Here is an 11,802-nt window from a genome sequence, read left to right as displayed (position 1 = left end):
AAAAATGGCAGAGGGCACTGATTGGAAGGTATACCCAATGTTTAACAATATCTCAGAATGAAGAACATTTGCTCAAATCGGTGTTTTCCTTTCATGGCAGTACTACACATTTATCATAGCTTAGTCGCAAGTTAGTTTATTTTTCTTTTCATTCAGTTTCTTTCAAATGGTATCAGAAAATGTATATTGAAAAACTTGTTTGTCTGATAAACTGTCTGGCTTAGTGATTTAACTACAGCGTATATAGTTAAGGTTTGATGTTAAGAGTGTTAAAAAACGTAAGCTAAGAAAGAAAGAAATTTCCAATGCTGGACTTTTTTTTTTTTTTAACTTTTAAATGTTACTTTATTATACTCACACACACAACTTCCCCATTTTTTGCTTTTAAAAGCACTACACACCTTTAAACCTGTCCTGTACACCATTGTTTAAAAAGAAAAAGAAAACCCTCCCCTTAAACAAACAGTCACAGGAAATAGTGCAAGTATAATCAAACGTAATTATTGAAACAGTTTGTGTTCTAGTTGTACTACTGATAATAGAGCTGCTGTAGTTTTAAGAGATTGATGTTATGTGCTGCAGTGTTTGCAGTGACAGTGGATGGCTTATGGGCAGTGCTGCCAAATGGTAGGCTTTTCATTCCGTTTTGCGGGAGAGAATGAGATGGGTTGTCTATTTTTGGGTGGCTTTAGCAAAACGCTGCAGTTTTTCTTTTCTTTTTTTTTTTTTTTTTTTTTTAAAACATAAAAACAGTGTTTTCTCCAATAATAGAGGACCTCTTCCATGACTGACACAATAACACATCAAATCAGAATCAGAGTAAGAATCACACAGGCACAGCCACCTCCCTCTGCCCTGTCAAGCATCCACCAAATAGGATTATTGTTGGGTTTTTTTTTTGTTTTGATTTTTTCGCAGGAAAATATTTTGCATGATCAGGTCCTCCAAACAAACCATAAGGAAATCGTGGACAAAATATTTAACAAAAAGCCTTCCTGGGTGAGAATTTGTCTATTATTGGAGCACAATCACACACATTAGCTCTGACAGCTGCTGGCTGTTCATGAGCGACTACCTTAATACTAACACATGCCAGTTGCATCCTGACTAATTTATCATTACAATAAATACAGAAATAAAATAAATCTGAAAGTTTAACTACAGTTCAACAGTTCCTTTTTAAACCTTACTTAAAACTCTTAGTATCAGACAGTCAGGTGTAGGTGTTGCTTTGCCCGTTTCAACTACACTGTCCTGACCTGTGTCTGTTTGCTGTCTTGGTCTACACATGGTACACTGATCTTGCAGTGTGTTCATTTTTGTTTGGCTAGTTTATCTATTTTGTAAGTCACCCTAATTAGCAACGTGGTATTTATTACAGTAACATAAAACTACATTTAAACAAATGTAACTGCTTTTCAATAATAGTGTGACCAGATGGCTCCATGTTCACTCACACAGGCTGAGACAGTTCAGTCTTCACAGACTCTCTAGACTCTCTACACTATACATTGAGGTAGCTACCCTGTATTTTTATAAAGACATAGGGGTGAGGGAAGTCTGTAAAATCTGTAGTGTCTTTTACTGTCCCAGTGAACAAGGAGCCTATCAATGTATGTAGATTGAGGATTGAAGATTAAAAGCACTTTTATAAAGGCATTGCTAGCGAGACCAGACCGTGCTATAAAAAGTATACTGTAACAATAGTAAAATCTGTTTCATATTTATTTTTTTCATTATAACTTTAATAAAGCTCCGTCACTTATTAAAATGTCGACATTCTGCACGCAACAAAACAAGTAAATTAAACCAACTTTACGACTAACACATTTCTCGGTAATCGAGAGTCACAAATGTCAAATAACATGAATAACGTACAAAAGGAAAGGATCTATCGTACAGTGTGGATTGAAAGGATTTTTGTTAACTTATTGTACATTTGGAAAAATATAGTAACTACTGCAGTGATAACACATTTCTGTCTATACAAGTCTGTGGTTATACACTTTTAGTAAGCAAAAGCTACTTTTTAGAAGCTGGAGACAATTTTACAGTGTTGCATTTATTACGATCAGTAAAAATATTTGGCAATTGCAGAATACTGCCTAGTCAGCACTGCTATTGTATATCATCGCAGTGTTTAATCCTATGGGTCAAGGCTTGAGAACACTTACTGCAAGAGGAGGGGGAGGAGGAGGGAGAGGTGCACAAACACCGGATTAAAAGAGCATGTGTTGTACTATACATTATAATTACTAAACTACAATGCGTAAACACACAAAATGAAATGCCTTACTGTAGCATAACCCCTGCATCACAGACTCAGAGACAGCACTACACAATATCAGGTTGCTTTCCAGAGTTTAATCAAACAGTAATAGACATCTCCTCAAAAAAGTGCAGCAGGACTTGCAGTAAAAAAGCAGGCAGTATGAATTCGCAGCACAGTATGCAGACTGTAATTTACTATGTTAGTCGACGGTCATTTAGTGAAAACTACTGCAGCCAGAGCCAAGGCATAGAGCAGTAATAAACAGTTGGTGTACTATAACATTCAATCTGAGCAGAAAAAATAGTGTAGCAACATACAAAACACTGTAACTGGTTATATAATTTATTATAACTCTTACATGACATCTGTCCAGTTGGATTTTATTATTACAAGTAGTAGTTTTTAGAAATTAATAAATAAGCCCCAGACATGTCTAGGCTAAATCTTTTTACGCGCAGCACTACAGTAACTCAAGCATAGAACAAAGCACAAATAAGGTTACACAAAATTGAATAAGTACATGAAGGAATAAAAAGAGAAAGAACACCACCATGTTCTTTGTGAAATAGTTTTACATTATCTGAACATTCCATCATTTTAATAGCATTTTGTAAATATCAAGACTTTACTGTTCTATACAGTACCAATAGTAAACAAGGTCTTAGGCCGAATATCACCTTTGGGAACAATGCACAACTGTCTTGACAAGGATATATCTATTTACCCAAATAATAAAAAAAACTCTTAAAAAGGAAATTCAAGAATAATAAACACCCACCCAAACATGGTAAACACTGAATAACAATAGCCCTTGCTGAACGAGTTCAACGTGAGTCTCCAGTGTATTTTCTAAAGAATTATAAACATGTACAGACAAACACAATATCAAATTCATGTCAGACCTGAGTACAGTGCATGCAGTACTATATATAGTGTAAAGTGAAATATAAGACAGAATGTAACATAACCTAAAATCCTGGTATGGTTTACGGGTTACTGCTCTTCCGCTATACACAAGTTATTTTGCTCTAACCAATACTGTACATCCTAAAATAAAACAAATAAAAGAAACTACAACATACTGCCACCACCAGAACAACAAAGAGTGACTGAATACTCCTTTAAAACATGCATTCCACCGAATCAATTCCTATAATCGGCTCATCAGCCTTCAGCGTTTGCTGCTGTACTGAAATACAATTTACAGAGATTCACACAAAGCCAGATCAAATTAAGCAGATGACACAATAAACAGCATTAATTTAGCCCATGATTGCATTAAGAAAAAAGATAAAAGGCCTTAAATTAATTACCATTGCTGCTCCTCTCTCTGCAGCCGCCGGTAGACACTGACCTTTAGGTATTGCTGCCAACAAAGCAGCTCTCACTGCCACCTTCTGCCTGTGCGTCTACAATTTCACCGACTCAATGCTTCTCCAAGCAAAAAGGGTACTGTGGAAGGCTATCAACTTGTCAAGATCTGATGTCAGCTCCATGTGGAAGACAGGCACCTGCAATATTCTGCACATGTTCGTACGGCCTCAGACACTGCCACTGCTTCTCAACTGGCTGCTAATTTAATTATGTCCATTTGCCAGTACAATGATGCGAGGGGGGGGGGGGGGGGGGGAAATCAGCAAAATAAAATTTTAACAACCTTTATTTATTGTACTTGAACACAAATGCACACAGTTACTGCAATCAATTCTGCTTGTGTTTTGGCAGTACAGCAGCAAATCTAATTGCAGTACAACACAATGAAGGATGACATTTAATCATGAATCCAGACTGCAAAAGAAGCATTCAAATGCATAGTGAGCCATGAGGTTTAATAAACAGTCTTTGTATATTTAACAAGGCTGTTAAATTTTGAATAATAAATACAATCCCCTTTTTAAAACCCTGTTTTGTTTCCTGAGCTACAACATAGCTTGACAATGTAATAAATGACGTCCCACTGATTCAAGTACTAGGAGGAGCGTGTTCATGTTGTTCACAGAACGAACGGCAATTAGGTTCCAATAGGCGAGGAAGCTTTCCCTTTGGGAAACCTAAACCAAACTTGAAAATCAATAAGGCACTGATAAGGTAGAGGGCACAGAAGACTAAAATATGGAAACACCATGGAATTATACTTAAGTTTTGCGGGACTGCGAGATGCTGCAGCTTTAAAATGACTAAGCCTATACTCCAGTGCTGTATTAGCACCATTTTTTTTCTAAACTGAAAAAAAAACAAGCAGATAAACCTTAATTGCTAAAAATGCTTAAAAAGCAAATCACGATAAATTGGTTTTACTGCTTTGTTGTGACTTAAAATTAACAGTAATTGTTAAAAATGAAGAAATTAATCTTATTTTGTGGCATGTTCATCCAAAGATTTTAATGGTTCTTTTAGACCCTGTCAGGGGTCACTCATGTTTTAAGCATGACCACAACTGTTCTGGTTCATGAGACCTGTCAGTGGTCCAAGAACAGTATCTGACGTACATTCTACAAAGTTTAAAACTCCCACTGATATCTGTTTATGCAACTGCTACTGTGATGTAGCTTGGATGCATTTTAGAATCATGAAACTGGTATTAATGTATTCAAGATGAAATTAGGATCTACCTTATGACATTGGGGCACTAAAACATGAGAAACCTCTACAGCACTTTATCACATTCTGCAGTAAACTGAGCTTGTGGGTTATTCCTTGCAGACGCAAGACACAGTGGTACTTTATTTCCTGGTTGCAGAACACAGTCGGGTATACAGATCCTCTGCCATCCACCACCTTGTCAATATTTACATAATTTGCTGCAACCCAATATCAATGCTTTAAAACATTCAATAATATGAAATCAAAACTAAACACAAACTATGTCAATGTCTATACATTTCAACAGTGGCTGCATTAACCAACGAGTCCACTGGGGCTGTCTCCCGGGTGTTGCTGAATGGCACGGTTTTCAAAAAATCGCTGGAAAGCCATGATGGACCGAGTCTGCAGATTTATTACGACAAGCAACAGACAGTGGCCCAAATTACATAAACTTTCAACACAGGACAAGACACACCCGTTTTCACTTGAATAATGTAATGGTAGCTAAGTATTAAGGGCTTCACAAGCAAGTCACTTGCAAGCATTTAAGTCAACTCATGCAAATATCATCAGAAGTGCTGAAGTTAAGAATTAGATCACTCCTATTTCACTAGCAAACCTGTATGAATATTCAATATTCATTACAGCTCGTCTCCAGCCTGCACAATAATCTGGCACCATGCACATGAAGTCCATTAGGAATAATGCTTGTTGCTTTTCTAGCTTAGTCAGTATGTTTTATGCAGAAGTTAAGATTTTTAATTTCTAAAACAAAGAAACACAAGTATATGCCAAGTATTGCAAGCTGTATTTGCCAAATAAATTACAATGCTATGAACTGCTATTGTTATACCGTACTTTGTTCCTTCTCTCAGAATTGAAGAGGTCCACAAGGACTACCAGTTGAAACAAAATGAATGAATAAAGTTTACTTTTATTCTTTACAATATAAGTGTATTTGGAATGTAGTTATACAGTTACTGTGTTGAGAGCTGCACTCTACCAATATATTTTTTTCAATATATATGTTACAACTTAACATTGTATATTGAAATAATAGCAACCAAGAAATTCAATCAGATTAAAAAATAGCAAAATATAACTTGCAACATGCTCAAAAAGCAGTGCTTTAATCATGCACCAGAACATACACAGATATTCAAAAACAGTGTAAAAAAAGAAGAAAAGTCATCATCTGCTGACATTGGAATTTAAATTCCACTTCTAAATACAGTAGAACTCATCAAGATTGTTAGAAGAGTGCTTGAAACATTATCATGCCCATTGCCTGTTCAGCTAATACTGTGTGTGCCAGTGTTTTTTTTTTTTGTTTGTTTGTTTTATCTGAGTACAATACACAACTGTACTTCACCAACAGTGACTGTAATACATATTGCAGTCATGTGGAGCAAACTAAAATAGTTTAAGCCTTTTCTTTAATTTTTTATCCTGTCTGCCCATCTGGACTCTAAGAGGCCACTGCTAATTTCACTGAAAAGTTGGTGAGAGATGCAGCTATGACTGATCAAGACTGTGCTGTATTCATAATACGGTTTAGGGTTCTACCGTTGTTGGTTTGCAGTCAGAGAGGAAAGATCAATCCCACTGGGTAGAGATTCTCCGTATTAAACTTTAAGCAAAGCCTGACAGTACATTAAGTAATCCACGGTCACCAACCTTTTGTCTCATACGTCAAGATTTAGACTTTTAACATGGTTTATATCCTGGGACAGCTTTTTTTATGCTGTGTAAACACTGTGTAGACTGGGTTAAAGGTTTGCTAAGAGCTACCTCTGATTCATTCTACCGCCTACCTCTGTCACGTGCAGCTGATGTGGCAGCTGCGGATTGGAGGAGAGGTTACAATAGTTAACCAAGGGGGCACGTTTGTACATAAGGGGACGTAGCAAAGTGATCTGTTCCTTTGTTATGGTTATGGATGAACCGGAAAGGAATGAGAAAATAGCGTGAGTGTTTGTTCATTTTGTCATTGCTAATACTGTGCCTGATTTGTGATTATTAGACTGCTAAACATGATCCAGGAGCTGTCGCTTAAGGTCAGCACAAACCTGGACAACACTGCACCATTGTTCATGTATTAAATTGTATTTCACCACTTGCACTGAAACCACTCACTCAGGACTTGTGCTTGTGTGTGTATTTGTGTGTAAATTGACTGTGTTATTACTTGGGACTGCAACCTGTTATTTAGAACAGTGCAATACGTTTCTGTGTATTGCCTGGGATTATTATTTGTGGTCACCACCAGGATTATAAATAAACACTGTTGCACTTTGGATTATCATTGTCTGTCTTTGACGGATCACCGCATCACTCCTGCACCTGCGCACTGCAACCCACTTTGCCACACCTTTATTCATATTTTTGTCTTTAAGGGCCTCCAGATCTTGCTGCTGTACCTCTGTGGCAGCAGGTATTTTACACTGTGCTTGTACCTTATCTTCTTCATTTTATGATGATTAGGCCTGAATAACAGAAGTGACTAGATATCCACTAGATTACGACGCTGAACCAGAAAAATAAATAAATAAATAAATAAAATAAAATAGAATACCAGATTTACGATTACAAGCATACGGTTTATACTGCAAGTTTAGTCACAGTACTGGAAAACATTTGCAGTACAATTCTGAGCTGTGCTGTATTTAAATGGTATTTCAAGCGGTGAAAAATGCATCAAAACAAAAAACAGCAAATCTACAGCTTGCAACACTGTAAAAAAAATTAAAAAGACTTCAATACACTTACAATAGCAAGAAATAAAACTATGAGTAAGCTACTTACAGTTGAATAGTTACTGATATGCGGATTCCCGTCCCTGGGTTTTTAACCCAGACACATGATAAATGAGAGTTAATAACACACAATACAGTGCTGGTGTAACAAACAGATAGACTCAGAAAATGGGTGCAAAGGGGTTATACACAGTATCTTATAATACAACCAATCTGTTACAGTGCTGACTGATGGCTAAATGTGAGTGAGGTGGACAAAACGGATACTGACTGCACTGCTGAAATGACCATTCAAATTCACTTGCATTCAACAACCCCATCAGTAAACGAACAAAAGAAACAGATGACAACTTATTACACTTACTGCCTTGGGCTTCTCCAGAAGGGCCTACTCGGACACAACATTTCCAGATCTGATGGACAAGAAAGTAAAGGATCATCATGCACATTGTTTGAAGGTTAAAAGAAATGCCAGTGTTTTTCATATTTAACATTATTTAGGATGCCAATGACCATTAGAGTAAACTGGAATTCTGCATTTAAGCAGTTCAAATTAATCCCACGGCCATGTTCTGAGCCAGTTTTTTCTGGAAAGATTAAAACTGGACTATCACTGCAGTATCACTATACTGATCAGGGATAGCCAAGTTAACACAGCACTTAAGTGCTTTATCAGTATGATAATGTTATTGACATGTACCAGAAAATTTGATTTTAACTCTGTTAGTAGGCAGATGTCAATCACTATCCTCTTGCAATAGGACCAGCTGGATGGCAAAACAGTGCTAGTAGTACCTCAAAAGTAATTGGAATCAAAAAAGAACTATTGACCATGCCCAAAGAGTTGAAAAGGAAAGTTTTGAATAAGGAAAAGAAGGGTTCAGTTCTGGCTTTACTGGCAGAGGGATACAGTGAGCGTCGGGTTGCTTCCCTCCTTTTTCAAAGACGGCGGTTCATAAGAACAAGGTCAAGCAGCACACATTGGGGACAACAAAGCTACAGACCGGCAGAGGGCAAAAACGACTCTCCACTGACCGGGATGACCGCCAACTCATTCGAATGTCACTCAGCAACCATAGGATGACATCAAGTGACCTACAAAAAGAATGGCAAACGGCAGTTGGGGTGAAGTGCACGGCGAGGACAGTTCGAAACAGGCTCCTAGGGGCAGGGCTGAAGTCCTGCAAAGCTAGAAAAAAGCCACTCATCAATAAGCAAAGAAGAGCCAGGCTGAGGTTTGCAAAAGACCATAAGGATTGGACCGTAGAGGACTGGAGTAAGGTCATCTTCTCTGATGAGTCCAATTTTCAGCTTTGCCCAACACCTTGTTGTCTAATGGTTAGACAGAGACCTGGAGAGGCCTACAAGCCACAGTGTCTCCCACCCACTGTGAAATGTGGTGGATGATCGGTGATGATCTGGGGGTGCTTCAGCAAGGCTGGAATCGGGCAGATTTGTCTTTGTGAAGGACGCATGAATCAAGCCAGGTACAAGGTTGTCCTGGAAGAAAACTTGCTTCCTTCTGCTCTGACAATGTTCCCCAACTCTAAGGATTGTTTTTTCCAGCAGGACAATGCTCCATGCCACACAACCAGGTCAATCAAGGTGTAGATGGAGGACCACCAGATCAAGATCCTGTCATGGCCAGCCCAATCTCCAGACCTGAACCCCACTGAAAACCTCTGGAATGTGATCAAGAGGAAGATGGATGGTCACAAGCCATCAAACAAAGCCGAGCTGCTTGAATTTTTGCACCAGGAGTGGCATAAAGTCACCCAACATCAATGTGAAAGACTGGTGAAGAGCATGCCAAGACGCATGAAAGCTAGGATTGAAAATCAGGGTTATTCCAACAAATATTGATTTCTGAACTCTTCCTAAGTTAAAACATTAGTATTGTGTTGTTTAAAAATGAATATGAACTTATTTTCTTTGCATTATTCGAGATCTGATAACACTGCATCTTTTTTGTTATCTTGACCAGTTGTCATTTTCTGCAAATAAATGCTCTAAATGACAATATTTTTATTTGGAATTTAGGAGAAATGTTGTCAGTAGTTTATAGAATAAAACAAAAATGTTCATTTTACGCAAACACATACCTATAAATAGTAAAACCAGAGTGTGACAGGGTCTTCCTCGGGTCACACGGGTGGGTCGCCGCTGTTCAAGCATACAGAGAGACAGAGGTGGTGTTGAAACGCCGGCACAGGCACGCAGGATTTATTAACAACAAACAGAAAATGAAAGTAAAATAAAGGCGGTCATGTGACGTTACCAGCGATGGTAACACACAGAGGACAAATACAGTAAACCGTACAAAAAATGCAAAATAAAACACAATACCCCAAACTATAACTCAAAAGGTGCCGTGAAAACGGCAGGCCTTGCAGCAGCCCCGATCACAGCGATCGCCATGCTTTTATACTGACGCTCCGCTGAGACACGCCCACCTGCCTGCGGGAACAGCTGATTGCTTTCAGCTGCTGCTCCACGCAGACGGGTAATCGTCCCCAGTGGAGCGCCACAGCAGCTAAACAATTAAATCAATATTAACAATTAACACAAAAACATACAATAAACTACATATTCCATTGTGCAAGGCTTATGCTTTGCCACATATCCTCCCGCTCAGAATGGAACCCATAGGGGTCCATTCGACAAAACAAAAAAAACACAAGGGTGGGTGGGAGGGAACATTAGAGCCAGGTGCAACCTCCATACCATCATACCAGACACCAGGCTCCAACGTCAGCATTACTATAAACAATAAACATGCACACACATACAACCACTATCCACATACCAATAATTATTAACCCCCAGGGTTTCTATAAGGGGGCGCCCATTCAACCCCGCTTACCCCCTAAACCCAGTGTCCCTTCACGGGGCTCCTCTCCAGAGGATTGACCCGCCTCCTTCTGAGACGATCCCCCACAAACGACAAGTCCTCCTTCGCTGACGCTCGGCAGGCAGTTCCTCCCGCTGGCGTCCGGGCAGGCAGTCTCTCCTCCTCCCTCGCCAGCTTCCAGGACCGGAACTCCTCCTTCTGCAGCTCTCGGGGATGGACCCTCCTCGGCCTCTCTGGCGTTCGGGCAGGATGTCTCGGCTCCTTCGCAGTGCCTTTAAGGACAGCGGCTCCATCCCTCTCCTTCAGCAGTCCCTCAGGGTTACCTGCGGTCTGCCCTTGTCCCCCCCAAAAAATTTCAGGGGTTTGCTCCTCCTGTCTCTCTGTAGCCATCTAGCCTTGCTTCGGCAGGATGCAGCGGAATCCACTTCCGACACCATATGTGACAGGGTGCGGGTAATTCACTGACCAGGAGACAGACAGGTGTATTCGGGAAACACCACACAGGTGCCCAGTTTTATTTTAGACCGGTTCTTTTTTCTCTCCGGCAGAGGGCACTGTTGACCGTGGGCTGCCTATCAACGATGATAGACAGCACCACGGAAATACCACAGCTGGTACACGAACCGCAAATGCACTCGCAGGTGCTCAAAGAAATAATAATGAAAACAGAAGGCGAAAAGAACAAGGGAAAATAAAACAGTAATAAAACTACAAATAAAAGGTGCTGCACTCGGCAGCGTTATCCCGGTCGCCGCTACCCGCACGACCCGGATCACCGTCCTACTCTCTCGGCTATCTAGCCTGCTCTTTCACAATACGCCGGGGTCTGCCCAAGGGTTCCCCGCTCTCTCTCTCTCTGTCTCGCTGATTCCCGGTCCCGAATCAAAGCGTCCGCACCCTTAGCGCGTCTAAGTGGGCAGACCTGAGGAAACAACAGAGCGTTATTTTATAGGACCAACAATCACCCAAGACCCGCCTCCCAGCCATTCAGAGAGGGGGAAAGTCCACACACACCCTTTCCCACCTCCCCGTGTCATTGCCATGACTCACAGGCGGCTGTTGGGCGACTGCCGCCCTCTTCCTGCAGCCCGTGAACACGCCAGCAGAGTCAGCACAGATCTCTCCCTGTTACACAGAGAAACTGATAATTTTGCAGTGGTCTCTTAATTTTTTCCAGAGCTGTGTGTGTGTGTGTGTGTGTGTGTGTGTATATATATATATATATATATATATATATATATATATATATATATATATATATATATATATAATCAGGTGTTCAGGCAGGGATATCGGTTTACCACGTGAGTGACACCCAGTTATAACAACAATGTTGG

At 39.9% G+C, this 11,802-nt stretch overlaps 1 protein-coding gene across 4 annotated transcripts in view; it reads right to left on the bottom strand.

Moving 5' to 3' along the window:
• The window catches only part of LOC121314386 (protein FAM110B-like), a 56,111-nt gene that overhangs the window by 22,532 nt on the left and 21,777 nt on the right, over nt 1-11,802 (bottom strand). Inside the window, exon 2 of one of the 4 annotated variants that reach the window (XM_041247579.1) lies at nt 7,979-8,027. The exons of 1 other annotated variant lie outside the window; for it this stretch is intronic. The gene's annotated coding sequence lies outside the window, so the exon portion shown is untranslated. Of the gene's footprint in view, nt 1-3,585; nt 3,766-7,978; nt 8,028-11,802 lie in introns of those variants that run through there. 2 more of the 4 variants (XM_041247581.1, XM_041247582.1) reach the window with 2 other exon arrangements.

This window comes from Polyodon spathula, chromosome 4, assembly GCF_017654505.1.
Source record: "Polyodon spathula isolate WHYD16114869_AA chromosome 4, ASM1765450v1, whole genome shotgun sequence".
Lineage (NCBI taxonomy): Eukaryota > Metazoa > Chordata > Actinopteri > Acipenseriformes > Polyodontidae > Polyodon > Polyodon spathula.
Note: the sequence above shows the minus strand (reverse complement) of the source record. Positions and strands in the feature narration are given on the sequence as shown.